Consider the following 11,241-nt stretch of genomic DNA (forward strand, 5'->3'; position numbering starts at 1 on the left):
TTAAAATATAGTACACTGCTACTAGCTATTGTAAAATGTCGCAGTGGCGAGTGCATTCCATAGAAATACACTAGCGATGTCGAAAATGCTCCATGAAATCACTGACAGAATAAAATCAGTTAGTAAAAATTTTTTTAAGCGCTTCTTAAATTTATTGTTTGATAGGATTTTGTATTCCTGCGGTAACAGGTTGTAAAGATTATAATTTAGAGAGTTTTTCTGTGATTTGGTTAAGCGAAAACGATCAGTACGAATATTGCGTGCAGCTCTGGTATAATGATTATGTATATCGGATTGTTTACGCAGACACATTCGATTTTTGTGGATGATGATGACTAGAGATCATTGGTAAACTAGTGAACGGTTCCTATTAACGTAGAGTGTCGTAAAAAATATGATATGTCGTTAAACGACTGAAAATATACATACTTTATTGAATTTTAATGAAAATGTATTTTTTTAAATATAAAACACTGTCTTCGAAACCTGCGGATGCATAAAAGATGGATATATAAGGAACAAATGAAAACTGTTTTCGAAAAAATCTATGACACCGTATAAGGTAATTGCATTGACGTTTATATTCTTTTTGTCGGGTAATCTGAAAAAACTTCATCTGTGATGTTTTTTTTCGATTCTGAAGATGATAAGATCACAAAAAACCAGAGAAGAACACACATGAGTTTGTTACTATACTCTGTCCATCTAGGCATCGGAGTGTTCCAAAATATTATCATGCATAGTCACGTGATCTCCCAGACAAGGCTGCTTGTACAGAGTCGGGTATAGGAAAATTATTCAAAGTTTAACTAATGAAAACAAAAAAATTTTTTGTTTTAAATATTGAATGAACTACAGAAAATTGGGTTATTTTATTTCAGCGTATTAAAAATAATACAATAATAAAACGATTCATCATTTTAGACTGATTACTGAGATTCTGAAGAACTGCTACTACAAGGATCACCATTAGGATTGATTATTATCAACGAATTTCTGTCAACTAAATCATTCATTAGATGGTCTAATCTTAATATTTTCATTTCTACTTTATCTTTAACATTTTTCAGCGGTGATAGATGAATCAGCTTCATTAAAAATATTTATGAGATCACAAAATTTAAAAAGCAACATCGTTTTTTATGTCCGACCAAATAAACTCTATTGGATTGAGTTCGCAGTGGTGAGGGGGAAAAAGTAATACTATTTTATTATGCGCTCTAGCAATTTCGTCACCAATGTATTTATTATATTTGGTTTTATGTTCAATCACTATCCTAGAAAGTTCTGCTTCTATTATGTTATCCTCGAATGGTATACTTTTCAAACGCATCAAGTCTTGAATTACAGCTTTTTTGTAGCCTTTTGGAATTTTTTCAGCATTTCTGGAATCGTATGGAAACATATGTCATCCATTTCCTTATGATAGTTGTCCGTTTTCTTCGATTCGAAGGCCCACAAGGCGTCGGGGACAAAACCAGTTTCAATTTCATACGAATAACATAACAAAGATACGCGGTTTTTCGAGAGTATAATAAGATGATATTTACCTAGAGGGTTCTTCAAGGCAATTGAGAGGCCATCCAAAAAGGCTTGTCAAAAGTTATCGAATCATCAACCCAAATCTTGACTTAGTGTAGTGGCTTGCGTTTACCCACGTTTTATTCAGGTAATAGATATTTATATTATCTGTTCTATAGACTCTTATACTCATTAAATATTGTCGACTCCACAATTTTATTACTGATTTCTAGATTTGTGGAATTTTGTAGTGTCGACCTTTTAAAATTTGGTAGATCAGGATCATCGTTAAAACTTTTAGAAGTGAATCTATCGTTGGCATTTCGTTTCGAAAAAAAAAATTATGTGCTTTTCTTCTGATGACGTTCAAATCAAAATCGTTTACCTTATCAATAATTTTCTTTCGTGGGGGATATGGTTTTGGAGCCGAAAAAGAATATATTTGGCACTTGAAGGAGACACTCCAGCAATATTTCTATTTTTCTCACGATTTCATCAACGGACAATATAGAATTTGCTTCAATTTGATTTTTGCAAATGTTTTTAACAACCTTTCATTAATATTTAGGTGCAGTTTTTTTTCGTCTTTTTTTAGGTGGAGTGTAGGGACACAAATTAGAAGTTTCTTCAGCCGTATCAGTACTTGAAATTTTGAAAATTCCAAACTTCAAACTCCGACACTACAGCGATATACCTGAAATAATGAATTCCACCAGCCGATTGCAGTTTAATCTGATTGGCCAGCGTGAGGAGGCTTGTTTATTTTACCCAATAGATGCAAATGTGCGTGGTTATCATACTTTGATCATACATATTTCATTGTTTCGGTTGCTTTGTTTGTTGAAAGGATATAGTTTAGTGGATTACATTTGGATTAGGTCCCTATAAATACCACGAAAATGCATGAATTACTTTACGTCATGGAAGTTCAGAAGTAAATTTTTTTCACTTTACTTTCTGATAAATACATTAAGAAAGTGCTTTTTGTAATATTCACAAACTAGGGTACGTACCCAGCGTTGTCCTTTTTGAGTTGAGAAGTATTTTTTTCAAGAAACTCTAATAGCTTCCCTAACTTCATGTAGGTTTCTTCCTCTCTTCGTTTCATGTAGTAAATTATTCACATAGGTATATTATAAATTTATTATCGAAATCAATATGAGTAAATGCCATTCCCATATTCTCAATTCAAGAGGGTAACAGGACAACAAATATTTAATGGCAAAAATGTCATGTGAATGAAAAAAAAATCTTACACTATTACCACTTTTTTTTGTCAAAACATGAAACAAACGTGTAGCAAAACGCGTTATAAATAAAATTCATTGTGAGAATTTCATAATTATCATCATAGATAAATATCATTTCAGAATTTTACTTATTTCTCTATCAGAAGTTATGATTAGAAATGGCAAAATATGAACATATAATATACTTTCAGAACAAGTAATGAAGAAGAGTTGAAATGGATTGTTTCATATCAAATAAATTTTGAAAGATCAGTCCAAATTACCGCATATACCTATATGGATATTATCGGATCAATATATTGCCGTGAGCACAATGAATATTTTTTTCTGAAACTTACTGATATAATTCACTGTACGATTTTCATCAAGTATCTGCTAGTTCTATTGAATTTTCATATAAAAGTCAAACAAAGAATTTTATTTGAAATTTCAGAATAGAACAATATTTTTTATAAAATAATATGTTCAGTGAACATTCAAAATTTTCAACTTACCAAAAGCAAAAACTATAGTAGGCAAGGAAATGTATCCTTCGGTATGAATCGCTTTCGCACTATATAAACATTTGACACAACCACAAGTAACACCTCGTTACAGCACGGTCCGCGAATGTATCGTACTTTTTGGCCTGAAATTTTCGATTTGAGTTGAGCGCGAACTACGATGACGTTAATGGCGTGGGGAATGAAGAATTTACCTTGAACACGTCGTCGTTTGCTGATGAGTCGACCGTTGACTTACCCTCTCCATCAAATTGTGGTTTTAAGTGGCAAAAAATACTAGGAAACCAAATGAATTGCCTAATATTGATTTGTTAGAAATGTGTAGAGTGATTATTAAAAACATCGATGGAGTGCAAAGGAGAAATTGTTCTTTTCCTAATTTTAATGTACAGAGTGCTCCTGAATATTATGTGAATATAAGATGGGTGCTGTATTATGGATTTTTCTAAGAGACAGTTCTCTTTATTCTGAAAGATTTCGTTTTCAATATAACAGTGCGTTCAACTTTAAATATATATTTTTTAAGGACAAACCACAAGTACAGGAAAATCCTTAAGACGGTACCACTGCGAAAGTAGTGATTCACATTGGATTTGGAACGCTAGATATTAAATCCATTTGGAAAAACGTTCTCAGGAAGTTTATTCCACATAAACCAAGTTCTCCAGATGAAAGAGTTCTTAAACAGTGAAGTTCGAGGTGTACTGAGTTGAACCTCAAAACGATGATATTTTTATCATATATACGCCTCGTATATTTCTGAAGCTATCAGGTCAAACTTGACTCATAAACATCAATGTCCTGACTCTTTCGAACCTTCCGATTCATTTTACGACGTCACTGACTGACAAAAAACGAGTTGTTTATTCTGTGTTTAAAGATTATCGTTTCTTATATTGCTATATTTTTCATCGTTTGAGAGTTATTTGGGGTGATTTCAAATGTAGAAAAGATGTATTCACATTAAAACCCGTTTGGTTAAAGTGTTAATCAGATAACCATTTCTCAGAAGTTAACTTAGAATCAAAATTGAAATTGTTTTTCAATCATACTTCAATCCACGTCGACCTTAATTTTAGAGGAATTGAAACTATTTATAAAAATAATATGCGTGACGCTGTTTAGCCGAAAAATGTGGTACTGTGAATCGGTCAAAAAAGAACAAAACAAAGAACAAAAAGTGAAGCATTGAAAAATAAATAGAGCAATTTAAAACAAAAACAAAAAAATTTCAAAAATAAACGTAACATTTCAAAGTGTGGAGGTGGTAAATTACCAATCTAAAAAAATACAGAAGTCGATGTCAAAATAAAGGAACTTATTATTCCACAAATATTAAGTATAAGTAACGCATATGATAATGATGATGTAACCTAGTTGTAAGTAGAGACACGTTTGAGCAATTGTCTATATTTCAGTATTTGCACATTCTTTCAGCTGATCTTGAGAATGTAGAAATCATAAGAAATCAGTAGAAATCATCATTACCACAAACAAGAATTGGTGAGTTATCAGAGATAATTTGCTGTAAACCATGCTATTATTTTTTGTGCAATGCTACTTCAGAAGATATTTTCGAATTGAAATTATTGGTTCATTTAAATGTTAATGATTCAATTTTCAGAATACGCGTCATACGTGTTGCTGAAAATCGAAGTACAGAACATGATAAGTCTAAACACACTTCAAAAGATTTGAAGATGCCATGAAAGAGAAGAAGATAAAAACCAAAATAAGATATACAGTATACAATGCTCGGACTGCAACAAATTCTATATCGGCCAAACCAAGAAAAAACTGATCCAAAGGTACGATGAACACGAAAAGGCATACATAAGCCCAATAGTATATAATTCAAACCTCGCAACACACGCCATACAAAACAAACATAACTTTCTCCCACCAGAGAACATGAAACTCATAAAACAAGTCAATAAGGGAAACCGCGTGAACATTTGGGAAAACTTAAACATCCATAAATTTAACAGTCATAAATCACTTATCGAGGAACAAGTACAAATCAAAACACAACAGGATCTAACATTCAGTATATTAAACAAATCAATATACACTCCTAGAAGCAATGAACCTGGAGAAGATTTAACACAAAGAATAGTACCTGGTGTAATCCAAATACAGACAAATTTACCTAAAGCAACAGAAGTACCTGTATTAAGGCGTTCGGACCGTATAAAAAAACACACAACAGGATAACACGTTCAGATAGAAGATTGCCTAGAAGATGACAGCACGCCCAGCTGTCGAAAGCGCTCGCAGATAATCAAATAGAAGTCATAGAGCTTCAAATCCTTTTTGTAACTTACATTAATAGTAAAATACTGAAAATAAAGGAAACTAATGATTCATTAATGAAAATTTTCAAAGATCTGTGAGACATAAAGATACAATAAACAGCATTAACAACTTACTAACCTCCAGCCCTATACTTGTCATTGAATCACATATATAGTGAATATTCTGTGAAAAATATAAACTTCCTAAAACCAAATTGAAAAGGTATATTTTAGGAAAGATCAATTTTTGGGAAAGAAAGTTTTTGGCCTTCTACTTTTCCATCTTGATACAAAAACCTTCCAAAGAAAGTAAAGGGGCAATCAATTTCAAAAATCAACTCAATACAAAGATGTGTAGATCATACAAAAAAGTAACTTTCAGACATAAACTGAAAGAAAAAAAAACCTACTTAGAACAGCTATTTTCATATAAACATTGAATTACACGAAATGAATATACTTTCGAAACAAATACAAATGAATGCCGAATTATACGAAAAACAGTTTTCTCTATTCCGTTTGTATTTGAAACATTCGTAATAAGAGAATCAAATCAGATATCATTCACAGGATTTTTACACAATACGGCGAAACATCGAATGTCTAGCAGTGAGGATGATAGTGTTCCATGTAAGTGAAATTTCACTTATTTCATTAATTATATTGTGTAGAAAAATGGATGAAAATCTACTAAAACCCCAAACTTTGACAACAGATGAAACAGTTTATCACGAAGAATAAACGCGTGACAAATTAGCTCCTCGTTTTACTAGCGTTCAACCCATCCGTCGCTCAAACACATAATAAAATTAGAATAGAAACTTTGAAAGATTGGAAGCACAATTTGAAGTAACGCAAAATATTATTTTATTTATCTTTTTAGATGGAGTTATCACTCGTACTTTCACCTCTTCTGTTAATCAATCCAATAAGAGGACCTGTTTACAAATCAACTAATCCCATACTACCTAAAGAAATGAAATTGACCAATAAGACTCTCTACCGAATTAAATCTAACATATTAATAACATGTCATTCGATTGAAATATTTCAGAATCAAGTTAATGCTATTGTGACAAATTAACGAATTAACTGTCTTAAACAAATTCATTTCCAACAATATTTGAATAATCACAAACTAATTTATTCATTACAACATTTGAATATCTTGTTTAGCCGCTCAATTCAGTTTCTGAACTGCCCTCTCCCAGGTCCACAAGATTCTTGTCGAGCATCATGTCCTTCAGACATCTTCATAGGACGGTTTGTTTCGATAATGCTTTTTGGTCACCAAGTAGAAAATGTTTCTCTGGCCCTTCTTCAACTGTAGCACTCCTCCGAATTCTGGATTCTGTTCTCGTAATGTTTGGAGCTTACCGAATTTCTTGTTGAATACCACAGCAGTAGCAGATTACAGCTGGTTCTGGGCCTCCCCCCACCACTATAACATATTAATTGCTTTTTTGTTGTTGTTTAGTAATATCAAGGCGATGTGACCTTGAAGGGTCTGGTGCAGGGATCGTTCAGAATTTTTTTTTTCATATGAGATTTTTGGGTGTGTGTGTGTGTGTGTGACATAGTGACGTAATTGCATTTGATTAGTGTGTGTGTGTGTGAGAATGCACGGTACAGGGTTTCATCATGTGCTTGTCTATGCACAAACATACGTCTGCATACTTCGAAGATCCTTCAAGTAATGAATGTTCCATCGGTGTGAGCCACCAAGTTAGTAGTGGTGTGACGTCACAGCAACAACCGTTCAACGGTAAGAGAGCAATATGTTCACTCCACGACGTGTGGCTGAGTAATGCGTATTCATCGGTCTGCCCTCACTTCTCCCGATGCGATGACGTAACGCATCGCTCTAGCCCCGCTATCGGTGGTGACACGCAGGTGGCCGAGGACTGTCTGCCTAACGTCTACCCTCTACGAGAGCGCAACGACCACTGCCTGTTCGTATCGACATCTGTAATTGCATTCAGTTGGGAGGTGGGCTTGGCGCATATAGTTGAGAGGTGGGGTTGGCTATGACGTCTTGACGGGTCCGATCAGACTGTATTTAAGAAGCGGAGGAGTGTTGGTTATGTCAGTTCAAATCAAGTGAGTTAGTGAGAACTATTATATAGAATGTATTCCTGTGACTGTGGTAAATCTTTCACTCGTAGTAATAATCTTTGTCGGCATCAGCTCCAGAGTTACCAAGGAGGGCCTTCAGTGAAACGGATGAGAGCGGACAATGCAACACCAATGTATACTTGCAATTGCCGTAATGTGACAATTCCTATGACGCAAGTGAACTCTCACCGAAACACCATGAGTCATGAAAATAATGCATGTGTTCAATTGTCTGAAGGTGTTCAAATAACAAACTTCCTGAGAACGTTTTTCCAAATGAATTTGATCTCCAGCTATTTAAATCCAACGGGAATCGCTACTTCCGCACAGGCACTGCTCTCAGAGCGCCTTAAGGATGTTCCTGTATTGCTTGTGTTCCTTTATAGAAATGCAACGTTCTGTCCTTAGTCCGGTACTGTTCATCTTATACATTTACGAATTATCCACCAAAAGTTCACTATATAAGCAGAAACCTAAATTGGTTTCATCTCGATCACGGTTGACTTCTGTTGAAAGAAAAAATAATAAGAAAAACAAAACTTGTTGCTCAACAGATAAATCCATTCACAGGACAATATACATTAGTACAATATTCAAATTCAGATATCGAAATGATGTTACATACTTTGCTTTGTTAATATTTTTTCGAGTAAATCGATGTGGATATAACATTGATGTCAATATTTGTTTTTGTTGACTTTCGAACACATTAAAACTACTGAAAGAATTTCGAAGGTGTCTTTTGAGATTTCAAACGAAGATTATAAATGATTTTTTGATAGGCCTCACGTAACAAAACACGAAAATTAACTTTTGGTTGTTGGAAACCGATCTTTATCAAATACGCCATTTATAGGATCGACAGAAGACTCAATTCACGAATATCAAGGATAAACGAGTCTCCCCAAAGCGGAGATGCAAATCTAAGCTTCGACATCGGCCGGTGCTAGTTCCTTTTAGGAAAGTTTCGTGTTTCAGCCTAGTGATACTGATGAGACATTTGTGGTTCGAAATACCGCCATCTGCTGTTGGATACATTTAATTGAATCAACTCGAAAAATAATTCGAGGATGCCCTCAGAAAATAGAAAAAACTAGTGGGGAATATATTTCTCATTATTAATTAATAATTCAACGTTAGTGACAATCAGTTTGTAGTAACATTTCAAACATGACTTGTGACGACAACAACTGCTGAAAAAGCTGTTTCTTGTTGTATTTGGTATATTTACCAAAATGAAAAATTAACAAATCTAAATCAATAGGAAATCTGTTGAAGTTATAATTGAGGGCAAACTGAAAATTTGACCCCCAAAGGCGAGACATGCAAGTGGCCAATTACACTCTATTTAAATATTCTACGTGAAAAATTACAGTTTTCACTTTCTTGTCAATATATGAATAAGCCATTAAAAAGAAACTATTTATCATTATCACAGAACTGTAATCTGTTTCAATTCAGGAATTCGTGAATTTCCGAATATTTTCAATATAAATGTCATTTGAAAATGACACAATACAACAATTTGTATTGTGTTGAAAACACAATACAAATTTTTTGGGAAAGAAAGTTTTTGGCTTTCTACTACTCCATCTGATACAAAAAAGGGATGAGAGAATCTTCCAAAGAAAGGAAGGAAGTAATCAATTTGAAACTCTATACATGAATGTGTATAAGATTCCTCTTGGCTGGGATTAAATCAAATAGGTGAATGAATGTCATTACGATGTCATCAATGACATTAGCAGATCAAGCTTATTTCGTGACATTCAAAATCGTAATTCATGAATGAAGTGTGTGTATTTTCTATAATGTTATCCAATTTGGTACTGAAGAGCCTTAAGGCAAGTGTCTTAAGGCGAAACATCGGTGTATACCAGTGAGGGTAAGTAGAACTCATGTGAATGATATCTGATTCTTATTCCACAACAAATGTTTGAAATACAAACTGAGTAGAGAAAAGTATCTTCTGTATAATTCAGTGTTCATATAGAAGTATTTGTTTCGAAAGAATTATTTTTTTTGTGTAATCCAATGTTTATATGAAAGTAGCTGTTTCAGGAGGACTTTCTTTCAGTTTGTGTCTGAAAGTTACTTCTTTGCATGATCTACACATTCATGTATAGAGTTTCAAATTGATTACTTCCTTCCTTTCTTTGGAAGATTCTCTCATCCCTTTTTTTGTATCAGATGGAGTAGTAGAAAGCCAAAAACTTTCTTTCCCAAAAAATTAATCACTCCTAAAAATATAACCCCTTAAATTCACAATACAAATATAATCAATGAAACTTTTACTTTATGAAAATAGGAAATCATCTGCAATTGATGGAATCTCTATAAGAGTCGTTGGTTACCTACCTACAGTTGATATTGTGTGAAAGCTATTTTCCCGTTTTTTGGCCGTGGTCTGCGTTGGTGTTGTTGATATGAGTCAATCGTACAGATCATTTATACAATACCAGAAAATTTGCACAGCAATTGAAAGCATCAAATATAATTTCACTGCATGAAGATGATTCTGAAGAACCGTATAACTATGGATCAATAGCTCTCATTCCAAGTATTACAAAAATAATAGAAAAATCGGAAAAGTTGAGAATAATGACTTTTCACAGAAACGTAAAATCATAAACAACTGACAATTTGCATTTCAATGTAAAAAATGCTGGTCATGCCGCATTTAATCTTTTTCGTGACATATTTATACAGGGATCAGTGATAGCGAAGTAGTGTCAGCAGTTTTCTGTGATCTAAAGAAAACATTTGATGATGGTATATTACTGCAAAAATAAATTCAATACTATGTATGAGAGGTTTTTGTGATCACTGTATGTAATCATACTTATTGAATCGAAGTCGAATAGGGAGAAGTAATGTAAGAATACAAAAAACTCAAATGAGGAGTTCCATGGAGCTCGGTTCTGGGTCCGGTTACCTTCTTAATTTATATAAAAGATCTGACATCAGTATTTCAGGTAGGTTCATATTATTTGCTGATGGCACAACAATCGTCTGTTACAGTTGGAGATCTAGAAAAACATGTTGGGGAAAATGTAAGAAAAGTATTCAAATGGTGTGTATTTAATCGTCTTAAAAAACAATTTATTGACTTTCAAGTGTACTTTACAAAATTTCAGGGTTTATTTGGAAATAATAATTTAATTGAACTCCCTATTTCTTTTATAACTCGGTTTAAATAGTAATTTATCTACAATAATTCTAAATTAAGGAGATAGAAACCCTCTTTGAATTGAGAATAATCATTTAAGTAGCTTTTGGTAGAAAAAGCCTAATACAATCTTGAAGAATAATTTGAAGGCTTCTTATCATATACCAATTCTATCAATCGTATAATTTTCTTTTTTACTGTCTTTACTAGACATTCCATACTTTACTGTACTACTTTAGCTTTGTAATCGTAATTTATTCTATGCATAATGAAGATCATCATCAAACAGTTTTAGTCAAATGTATCATCGGACTTAAAAATGGTTTATAAAGTGTGACCGTATGTCAAAATATTTTTTCTATATTGCTACATTCATAATCTTCCAATCT

General features: G+C 33.2%; 1 protein-coding gene across 1 annotated transcript in view; it reads right to left on the reverse strand.

Moving 5' to 3' along the window:
* The window catches only part of osy (ABC transporter oskyddad), a 96,228-nt gene extending 92,786 nt beyond the window's left edge, over positions 1-3,442 (reverse strand). Inside the window, exon 1 of the mRNA XM_023159003.2 lies at positions 3,266-3,442. The gene's annotated coding sequence lies outside the window, so the exon portion shown is untranslated. The remainder of the gene's footprint in view (positions 1-3,265) is intronic.
* Between the last annotated feature and the right edge of the window lie 7,799 nt (positions 3,443-11,241).

This window comes from Leptinotarsa decemlineata, unplaced genomic scaffold, assembly GCF_025532065.1.
Source record: "Leptinotarsa decemlineata unplaced genomic scaffold, Ldec_3_MD MMD2_P_RNA_scaffold_9, whole genome shotgun sequence".
NCBI lineage: Eukaryota > Metazoa > Arthropoda > Insecta > Coleoptera > Chrysomelidae > Leptinotarsa > Leptinotarsa decemlineata.